The sequence below is a fragment of the Eurosta solidaginis genome, chromosome 5 (genome assembly GCF_040869045.1).
Source record: "Eurosta solidaginis isolate ZX-2024a chromosome 5, ASM4086904v1, whole genome shotgun sequence".
NCBI lineage: Eukaryota > Metazoa > Arthropoda > Insecta > Diptera > Tephritidae > Eurosta > Eurosta solidaginis.
The window spans coordinates 245,219,274-245,229,800 of NC_090323.1; the positions used below are offsets into that span (position 1 = coordinate 245,219,274).

Consider the following 10,527-nt stretch of genomic DNA (forward strand, 5'->3'; position numbering starts at 1 on the left):
TTCGTGACTGTGTGTTGGTAATATGGGATGAATGCACCATGGCGAACCGGACAGCCGTAGAAGCTGTGGAGAAGGTGAGGTGGCAACCCTAAGTGGCAACCCTTATTAAAAATGTCAATAGAAATGCGGAGTAAAATACTTTTCGTTTGATTCCCATATTGATATATCTCATGTAAAACCAAAAAAATTACTCCAGTTAATCCGAAACCGGGGTCCCGATCTATAGTAATTTTGCGCGGAACACCGTGAATTTACTGTCAAATATTTCCTTTTATAACAATGAAGTGAGACAACCACTTTTTGAACAGAAATAACTGCTGTTTTAATTTTGGCCAGCTAGATTGGTAAAATACCCCACCGTTCGTCGGTGAAGATTGTAATGCCCCTGCCATAGTCTTGGCCTACCTCCCATTTCTGCCTTGAAGGATATCGTATGTTCTGAACCTGGAAGTCCAAACCCACTGTGATGTGGCCAATTATCGATTCTAGGTCGATTATTATTCCATTTAATTATCCCTTCGTCATATCGTCCAGAATCATCGGGTGTAGACTATACTTCACAGGATCATTTACGCCTGTAAGTATTCTTAATGCAGATTTCATAAGCTTGAGAAGGAAGCTACTTCCTTCCATATCCAAACTTCAAATATGTCAATAATGACCTTGAAACCTCAGAAGACAAAGGGAATGAAAAAATTTAAAAAAAAGGTTCACTAGAAGGCGAACGTATGTTGGTATTCAGAAAATCGTACACAAGGGGAGCATCTTTGCCATATAGCTTAGAGCATGGGTAAAGAGTATAAAAAATTATTTTATTCAAAAATGACCAAAATTACTTATTCACGATTTTATTATACAAATCGATAATTAAATACTGGTATGGCTTAGTAAATTAAAAAAAAAGTTATCTTTATTCTACAGTGAAATTGCCCATTACGGACAGTCCTTATAACCGGACAGCTCACACAGGACACACAAGTTTTTTTCATACAAATATCATCCTACTAAACGGACACTCTAATATTCGGACGCGGACAATGTATTTCCAACCATTTTCATAAAAAAATTTCTCATAAACGGACAAAATTCAAAAATATCACAAGCAAGCTTTGTTGTTCATTATAAAAATGAAATAGGTAATTCCCCTTTTAACATGTATGCACACATTCAAGCCATGTGTTACAAATTAAGGGTAGTTTTCCATTCACTCTCTTAAGTGAGTGGCTTGCGAATGATTGCGTTCAAAGTTCGTAATAATATGGCGCCAAAAAAAGGTAGGTACTTTCTATTAAAGAAAAAATTGAAATTATTAATATTTTAGAAAAAGATAAATTATCAGTACGTGGAGTTGCAAAAAGGTAAAGCACAGTGAGCCAAAAAATTTAATGGCAGTAGGTACACATTTCTTTTGCTTTGAGAGGTTCTATATTGGCAAAACACAAGCTGCCGATATCAATAAAAATAAAGAAAAAATTCGTTCTAAATGGGAGTCTGGAGTTAATGTTCATCAAAAGCGAAGTTTTCTTAAAGCAGGCGGCTCTGAAACAGACAAGATGTGTTTTAATTGGTTCGCTAAGGCTAGAAGTCAAAACATTCCGATTTTTGGTCCCATCTTGAAAGCAAATGCAATGGAAATTGCAGACAAACTGGGTGTACCTAATTTTAATGATTCAGATGGAATGTTAAACAAATGCCGAATAAGAAATAAGATTGCTTTCAAATGCGTATCTGGTGAAACTGCAGATGTAAATCAGGGCTCGAATCGTAACATCCGTGATCGTATAACTCGTCACGTAAAAATATGATTTTGGGATTATGATATACGTTAACGTACGACTTCGATCGTAATTTTGGATCGCAACATACGTGACGAGCGACTGAACGTACACGTTACTTTCCAATATCATTTGATCACAAACCGGCATTCGTATACATACAAATTTCATGAAAAATTTAAGTAAATTGTTGAAATATATGAATAAATAAAATATAATAACACATTTCAAACTCTTATTATTAACAACGGTCGAATTGAAACAAACTAAATCCAATCCAAAAGAAATAATGGCGGATTTCATGGTGAGACACCCAGGGCTGGCGAAGAATAATCTTCCAAACTCTCGAAACGGCAGAATTACCTCCAATATACTTTGGGAGGGACTTTCTAATAGATTAAATGCTGAAGGGCCACCAGTTAAGGATGCAAAGATGTAGAGGAAGGTATATACAGCCGTTATTATATCTTTTGATGCTTGAAAGTAATACACTTGTTTTTATTTCATTGCAGGCTGTTGCTGATCAAAAGTATCAAGCAAAAAAGAAGCTTTCCTTCAACAACCAGTCAAAGAAAAAGACTGGTGAGGGACCCTATCAGGAAAAAACAATAACTGACAGCGAGGAGGCTATCATTGCGGCGGCTGGCCTTGAGGTTTGTGTAGCAGGTGATGAAAATATAATAGCGTATGGCAGAGCTCCAGCAACGCTGACTTCATCAAAAAACAGCGAGAGCTATAGTGCAAGCAGCGATGACGAATCACCAATTTGTTTGCCAGGTTCACCAACTGCTCTCCCCACCGGCATTGTTGATAGAACGTCGCGATCAAAAACGCCCCGCAAAAAAAGTTCAAGCGAACAAAAAATGGCCTTACTGCAAGAAAATTCAAAAACCGTGTCCAATTTTCAAAGGGGGTTGGAAGAAAAGCTGGACAGATTGCTGGACATTCAGGAATGGCTCCTGTTGGCGCAGCAGCGCATCCTGCAAATTAAAGAAGAAAAATATCGCAGGCAAGAAGAGGCAAGCCAGATCAACTTGCAAATAAAGAGACTGGAATTGGAGACGCTGCAAATTTAAGCGAGAAGACCTCACTAATTTTTTTAGAATATTTATTAGTATATGCATATTTAGATATAAGAAACTGACAGTGAACTCTCTTTTTTTTAGTTTTTAAGTTAGAAAATGAATTGATTTATGTTTTACAAAGACTACCTGAAGAATGACTTAAAGTACTGTGATATTTACTTGGTACATACGCTATATACATATTTAAAATAAAAATGAAAGAGAATATTGAATTTAATAAATAATTTCATTTATTTAAATACTACCAGGCTTAATTTTGAAGCTATTTAGGAACATATCGTTACTTAGGACACCCTTAAAGTGTACGTTTTATTTGATCTCTTATTTTCCTATATTGGTAAGTTGGTTAGTTTCGCCTGTCCCAATTTCTAGAATATGATCTTTGGAGTGAAGATTTGACGGTTCATAATGTATCTTAAATTTAATGCAAATGTTATGTAATGCAGCAGAAAAATTTGCAAATCTTGCCATTTTCGCAGGATGATATATTCCTCTTTTGTCATATCCTAAAATCATCCAGCGCACTTTGAGAATGCCAATTGTTCTCTCAATAATACACCTAACTTTAGAGTGAATGTCATTAAAATACTGTTCATGTGAACCATCTGATGTGCTTCTGTATGGGGTTATTAACCACGGCTCAAGTGGGTAGCCAGAGTCTCCTATGTAAATGTATAAATTAATTATTGGTACAAAAAAGTTCGCTGCACCCAATAACTTTACCTAAACCCCAGGAATTTCGATACCTGTTCTGTTGAATCCATCCTCCAAATCCCTTCTTTGATCGGAATGTTTCCAAACGAAGGATTCGTGAGCCGCACCACCGTATTGACAGTTGATTGCCAATATTTTGTAGGTGTGATCACATATCTGAGAATTTTTATAATTGTTTTAAAAGTGTTTAATAAAAATTTTTAATATCAACTTACAATCATAGCGTTGATGCTGTGGTACCCTTTACGGTTGAAGTACATGTGTTCGTTAGCTATAGGTTTCTGTAAACCAATATGTGTACCGTTCACACATCCAATCACTAAAAAATTAATAACTATATTCTGTATTTTCCCAACAATTATTATTAAATTTACCTCCAGGTATTTTACATTTTTCCACGTACCATTCTTTACAGCTTTGGGAGTCATCTGGTTAAAAGCATAAAAATTCCGCACACAGCTTCCTCTCCATCTCGGCAATAACATGTGATGTCAACTTCGAGACAGTGCTCTGGCACATTCCTACTAAGTAGTCACTACCTACATTGTTCTGGTAGCCACCGCTAGCAGGAAGTGAAAGCGTGACTGCCAATTGCAAAATTGGAGGAACCGCTTTGGCATCGGCTTGCTTCAAATTTAATTTCTCCTGAAGGTAACTAAAAGCTTCTTTGGTTAAGCGAAATCTCTTCAAGAATCTAAAATAATTGTTTGTTACAAAGAAATAATACATAAATGATATGCTTACGTTTTGTTCGATAGGTCCAACGGGTCACTGCGTTCTCTTAGCCGCCTCCGGACAATTTTTTCATCGCCTTTGCTCAAACAAAACAATAAAATTGGATCCATCGTAATTATTTACTTTATTTTTTATATTTTTTGCAACCAATTTGACAGTTCAAAATCTATTGTGAGCTAAACATACAATCCAATCCAATGTGGATCGTAAAAATTATTGTGAACTGAAAATAAATTACGTTACGTTCGCTATCGTATGTTATAATCCCATTTTGTTTATACGTCTGACTTATCACGTAATTTTCTTTTGTATGGTTACCGATCGGTGATCGTATGTTACGATTCGAGCCCAGGATGGTGTCGAATTGTTTAGTACAAAACTGTCATTTCTGTTGACCAGTTACAAGCCTCAAGACATTTACAACGCAGACGAAAATGAGCTTTTCTTTCGTGCCTTAACTGACAAAACCCTAGCTCCTAAATCCGAAAAATGCGTGGGCGGTAAACTATCAGAGGAAAGACTCGCAATTTTTTTCTGTGCTAAAATGGCTGGAGATAAGGAGCTGCTTTTGGTTATAGGTCCTCGATCTTTTAAACATGTTCCAATCGCAAAACTGCTAGTGGATTGGAAGCCTAATAACAAAGCATGGATGACTCGAAAAGAAATGAGTGAATGGCTGCAGCATTTCAATCGAAGAATGAAAGCCTAGAATCGAAAAATTATCTTGTTTTTAGATAACGTGGCTTCCCATCCAAAGGAATTAAACTTAACCAACATAAAAATTATTTTCTTGTCGCCAAATACAACGGCAGTTAGCCAACCCCTAGATTAAGGTATAATCCAAAATTTTAAAACTTTGTATAGAAGCTTAGTTTTAAAACACTTGCTATCAAAAATTGACAATACAAATTCAGACTCAGAGTTCTCAAAATCGATTAATGAACTAGAAGCTGTGCATTTCTTCAAAGCATCTTGGAATAACGTGGAAGCCGCAACCGTCCGAAATTGCTTCCGTAAAGCAGGATTTTTGGAAACTTATAAGGATCTTCCATATTTTGATCCCGAAGATGACATTCCACTGGCAATATATGCTAGGATTCAGGAAGGACTAGATTTGGCAAATGATTTAGAAGATTTTCTCGAAATAGATCAAAATGTTTTCACTAAGGACAACAATATAGAAATTCAATTTGACCAACAAGATGATACTATGGACATAGGTGATTCAGAAGATGAATTTTCAGAAGAAATAAGTGAGCCTATAACATCATATGATGAGGCTTTTGAACGTTTCAAACTAAAGCAATCACTGTTCAAGCAATCAAGCATTACCCAATTTTTTAATCAAACTAGTATTGAAATGTAAAGATTGGTACAATGTACTTAATCGATATATGTATATCTATTTATATGTAATACTAAAGTATGCAAATAATCTTTACTTCCAAAAATTTCTTAAAAAAACAAATGTACAATACAATTTATATGTGTGCTATATATTTTGTGACTTCATCCCTTATAAGCGGAAATCTCCCATAGCCGGACAAAAACACTGCGACGGTGAGCGTCCGGTTATAAAGAATTTCACTGTATTTAAAAATTCGAAATTATAATTAAAATTTCATAACAACATAGGTAACAAGTTCTGCAGGCATTAAGCATGACAGCGTTGCTCTTTTCTACGATATTTATCCATATGTAAATTAAATTCTCTTAAAATTCGACTTTCTTACGACGGGTCAATAAACTTATTCGTACATTAAAAATTTGCATACGAAAAGAATACAGCAACAACTTTGTAAACTACGACTTAAATTTGATTTGAAATTTTAAAAAACGTTATCATATTGATCTTGAATCGAATAAATGGAAATTTATTTTCTTTGTATTTTTGATATCTTTTTTTTCTTAACCTTTTTTTATTTGTCTACAAACTCAGCCGATGGTGGTGGCGGTCGTTGGCCTACATTTGCTAGTTTCATAACATTAAAATATATGAGCATAGCAAATAGCATTGGAGAGTTGTAGCGCCATAAGCTTCAATACATAAATTTGTTGAGTAAAGAGAAACCTGAAACCTTTTTTCTCTTAAGTGCAAAGTTAACCAAATGGAACGAAAATGAATTTATTTGAATAAAATTCGAAGTAAATAATCGATCATTTTTCAGAACGCGCTATGAAGTACTAGGGGCTGTTTGTTATTTTAATTTGTATAAAAGAGCATTCCAATGCGAAATTATGTAATGTTAAGACTCAGTGGCGTAGCTACCTTGGGTGGCACCCGGTGCGGAAGTTGGTGGTGTCACCCCATCGAAAGTAAAAAGCAATAAATTGTATGTGATAAAGGTCATGGATCATTTATTATTTATAATATTGAAGAAATAACAAAACACAATAATAACTAAGACGGAAAAGGAATTGTTTACAATTGTTTTGACAGCTGCTAACTCAGCAATTACTTCATCGAAATTTATATTTTGTATTGCCTCGTGTTCGATGGCTAGTATTCCAAGATTGCTAAGCCGCTGTTGGGTCACTATTGGCCGCAAATAGTTTTTTATTAATATTAATTTACTAAAACTTCTCTCACATGAAGCTACGGAGACGCAAACCGTCATGAGCAATTCATGGGATGAGGAAGAGATTCTGTAAAACCCATTCTTATTCTTGATAGAACGTTAATGAATTCGATCTGTATATCTGGTAACAAGTATGATACTTTCGAAGTTTTATCTTCCTCCAATTTCATCATGTGTTCTTTCAACACTACATCAAACTTTGATAATAGTTTTACTAATTCCAAAAAAAATTGTCTTTATTTTTAAATTCTTGTCCTTCATCATGTCCACGAAACGCCAAGTTTTGTTTAGCTAGAAATAAGTTATATAGTAATCTTGTCAAAAGATGATTCCACTTCTGCTTTTCTATATCCATCAGTTGCAAAGCTGCATCATCTATTGTTTTATTCAATTTTAGTCTCATTCCTAAAGTTTTCTATTTCTCAAGATTTTCTAGATTTTCATTTGAACATACGTGGTCAGCTACTTTCGGATTTAATTTCCACCACTTTTGAAATCCAGTCGTAAATGTCCCCGCATTGGTATTATTGGCCACAGCAAATAAACGACAGCAGAAACAGTACAGGTTATTAGAGCTGATGGAATAAACTATCCATGACCGTAGGATTTTTTCACCATCAAGCATAATTTTATAAAACCAATCTTTTGAGCGATCACGAGCGTCACCTTTTATTTTGGTTCCGTGTCTAGAAACAGTAGCAAAGGGTTCTTCTTTGTTTTGGAAATATTCATTTCCATTTTTTATTATTTCAATGCGAACATTGTAAGAAACAGGAATACTCCATTCTGACACATCATTTAATTGAAGAAGTTGTTCAGTGGTAGCAATAATAGTACTGCTACTATTATTTTCAGCATCTTCTTCGTTTGTGTTAATTAATTCTATACTGTCAATGTTGCTTCTTGAAGATGAGCTGATATTATCTAAATAATCTCTTGCATTTGTATCAAGGTGAAAATCAATTTCTTTTGATGGATTTGGGCTGCCATCAGTTTTTGTAACATACTTAAAAATCGATACACACATACTTTGAGCTACATCCAATCTAGCATGTTTGGCTTTCCTTTGCTGAAATCCACTTCTTCTTTTGGATATATGCACTCCCCGGGGCATTTTTTACTTGATGTTTGTTTCTTACACTAAAACAAAAAGCCAGTTGTTATGGTCTATAATGTGAGAGTCTTTTCTAATAAACTAGTTAAGCAATATGGAATTAAATTATAAAATTACATATCTTGCCTATAAGATATTCAGCGTCAGAATCTTTTGCGGGAATCCCCGAATTATACATAGAGCTGAGCTAGTCCTAGTTGGGGAATCCTAGAAAAAGAAATTTTTGTGTTAGCGATTTTTTTGTTTGTACATTGTTCTTAAAGTTGAGATACCGGGTGGGTGTCATCCCAAAAAAGGTGACACCCGGTGCGGACCGCCCCCGCCGCTCCCCTTTGCTACGCCACCGGTAAGACTTTCGAAAATAAAACTTAGCAGCTTTTGTAATATGAATATCAAAGCTTCATATCTATCTCTTATATGTATATGCAGCTTTTGTGTAGCACAGTACGTTGCAGACAACTTCTTCATGTAATCAACGTATCTCTCTTCAATATGATTGTCATCTGGTGCAATACGGCTCCGATCTATTCAAAGAAGGTGCACGTGGTTACTGAAATTAAACCTTTTTTCTAAGTTTTTGAGCTTGAAGTAAAGCGTGGGGCTTAGAGATAATAAGATATTAGGCGACGGAGGGTAAAAGGGAAACGAAGACTACTTTAAAAATTCTTGGGATGCAGGGCTTCTTCGATCGGATGTTTGTTGGGATTCCTAGGTTTGTGGCAATTCAGCAGAAACTGTTCTGCATATTATTTATTTTCTTTATCTGGAGTACTCGCCCTGACTGTGCTTATGATGTTGGAAACATTAGAAGACATCCCGTGCCAGTACTCAGCGTGGCCTGACAGGCTTTCAGTTTTCTCCAGTGTATTTATTTAGAGTTCGGCGGCCATATTGGGGCGTGTATTTGTTTTTTTAGTAGATCAGAGCATTTTTTTATCTTTGCCCCAAGAGTTTTCGGCAGGAGATTAGACGATTTTGTTAACATACTCAAGACTTTAATTACAATTGCGGCTGTATGCTTCCTGATCGAATGTCACAGTATTTGTAAATGTACGACAGTCGATAGTGTAATACCATAGTCGTGGATGTCCAATTATGCAACCCCAGACGCTTTCATTTTCTCGCCCCTCTTTTTTTGATTTACTCTTATTTTTACCCAACACTCCATTCTTTTGTTGTCCTGTGCTCTACTTTCGTCTCGTTTGGCTTCGTTTCACTTCGTTTATTTCTTTCTTCTCCTTCCAGTATTCCACAAACTATACCAACCCTACACGTATATTCTACATTACCTCATACAGCATTTTTACTTACTTATTTAACTGGCGTTTAATCGTCTATAATGGTTATGGCCGTACAAAAAGGCGTGCCAATTGCTTGTTGTTGTTGTTGTATTAACAGTGTTGCAGTTGCTTCAACGCTGGGTTCGCTGGTGCCAATTGGAGTTTAAATCGTTTTCCACCTGGTCCTTCCACAGAAAGGGGCCCCCGTTTCCTCTGCTTCTACAGGTGGGTTCCGATAAAAATACTTTCTTAGCCATAGCATCATCTTTCAATCGTATAACATGGCCTAGCCGGTAAAGGCTCTGCGTTCTAGTTCGGTGGACTATACAGATGTCTGCGTAGAGCTCGTACAGCCCATCATAGAATATTTTTCAATTATTGTCAAATTACATACAGCATAGCACTTTCAAACATTTCGCTTACATTACCTTACGCTTACGTTGCAGAATCCGCCATGCCATATGCAAATATGTTTTCACAACGTTGACCATAACGGACCGATAACTCGACGATAATAATATGCTATCGATAACAAGCAGATAGTGTGACATAAGCCATCATCCGTTGGCAAAATTCTGAGCCAGATAAATAATTTTGCATGTAAATGCAACAACAACGATTTGAGCCAGATAAATCCAGAAAGAAGTCTGGTTCAATTTGTGAGCCAGGTGATTTGTTAATTACTTCCTTTTAGTTTGGCAACGCTGCCTTTAATAAACCTACTTTTCAAAAAATAGATGTCGCTGCTTTACCTTTCGCCGTATGAGTTAAATGAAAAACAGCGGCGACATCTGCCTATCACATTTCACGTGTGCGAAAATTTCACGTCATCTGCTTCTCAAGTCTCTCAATGATCCAAAGCATTTCCGTGAGAATTGAGCATGAGCCGGAGCTGTAAGCTCACTGGAAGACGGCAATAAGCTCTTCGTTATCGATTATTACTATCAAGAAACCAACGAATCTTTTAACATATAGCTTGATATAATTTGTTTCTTGTAAAGTTGCCTCTGTTGCTGTTTAATTTCATACCCTGGGCGAGGTTTGGTTGATTTCAAACCCCTAGTTTTTCAGAAGTACAAATCCAAGAACGTTTTCGAAAGCTTATCGCTTTTTTATATTGCAACGAATTCATCATTTGTTGCATTTTCAGCATGAAAATGGCGCACGTTGTAAGTGTTGTTAAAACAATACATACATACTCTCTCATGCATAAACCCGCATATATGTATATATGTAAAAACGCAT

At 35.9% G+C, this 10,527-nt stretch overlaps 1 pseudogene; it reads right to left on the bottom strand.

The window, feature by feature from the left end:
• Positions 1-6,923: 6,923 nt before the first annotated feature.
• Positions 6,924-8,002, bottom strand: LOC137254392 (zinc finger MYM-type protein 5-like; annotated as a pseudogene).
• Between the last annotated feature and the right edge of the window lie 2,525 nt (positions 8,003-10,527).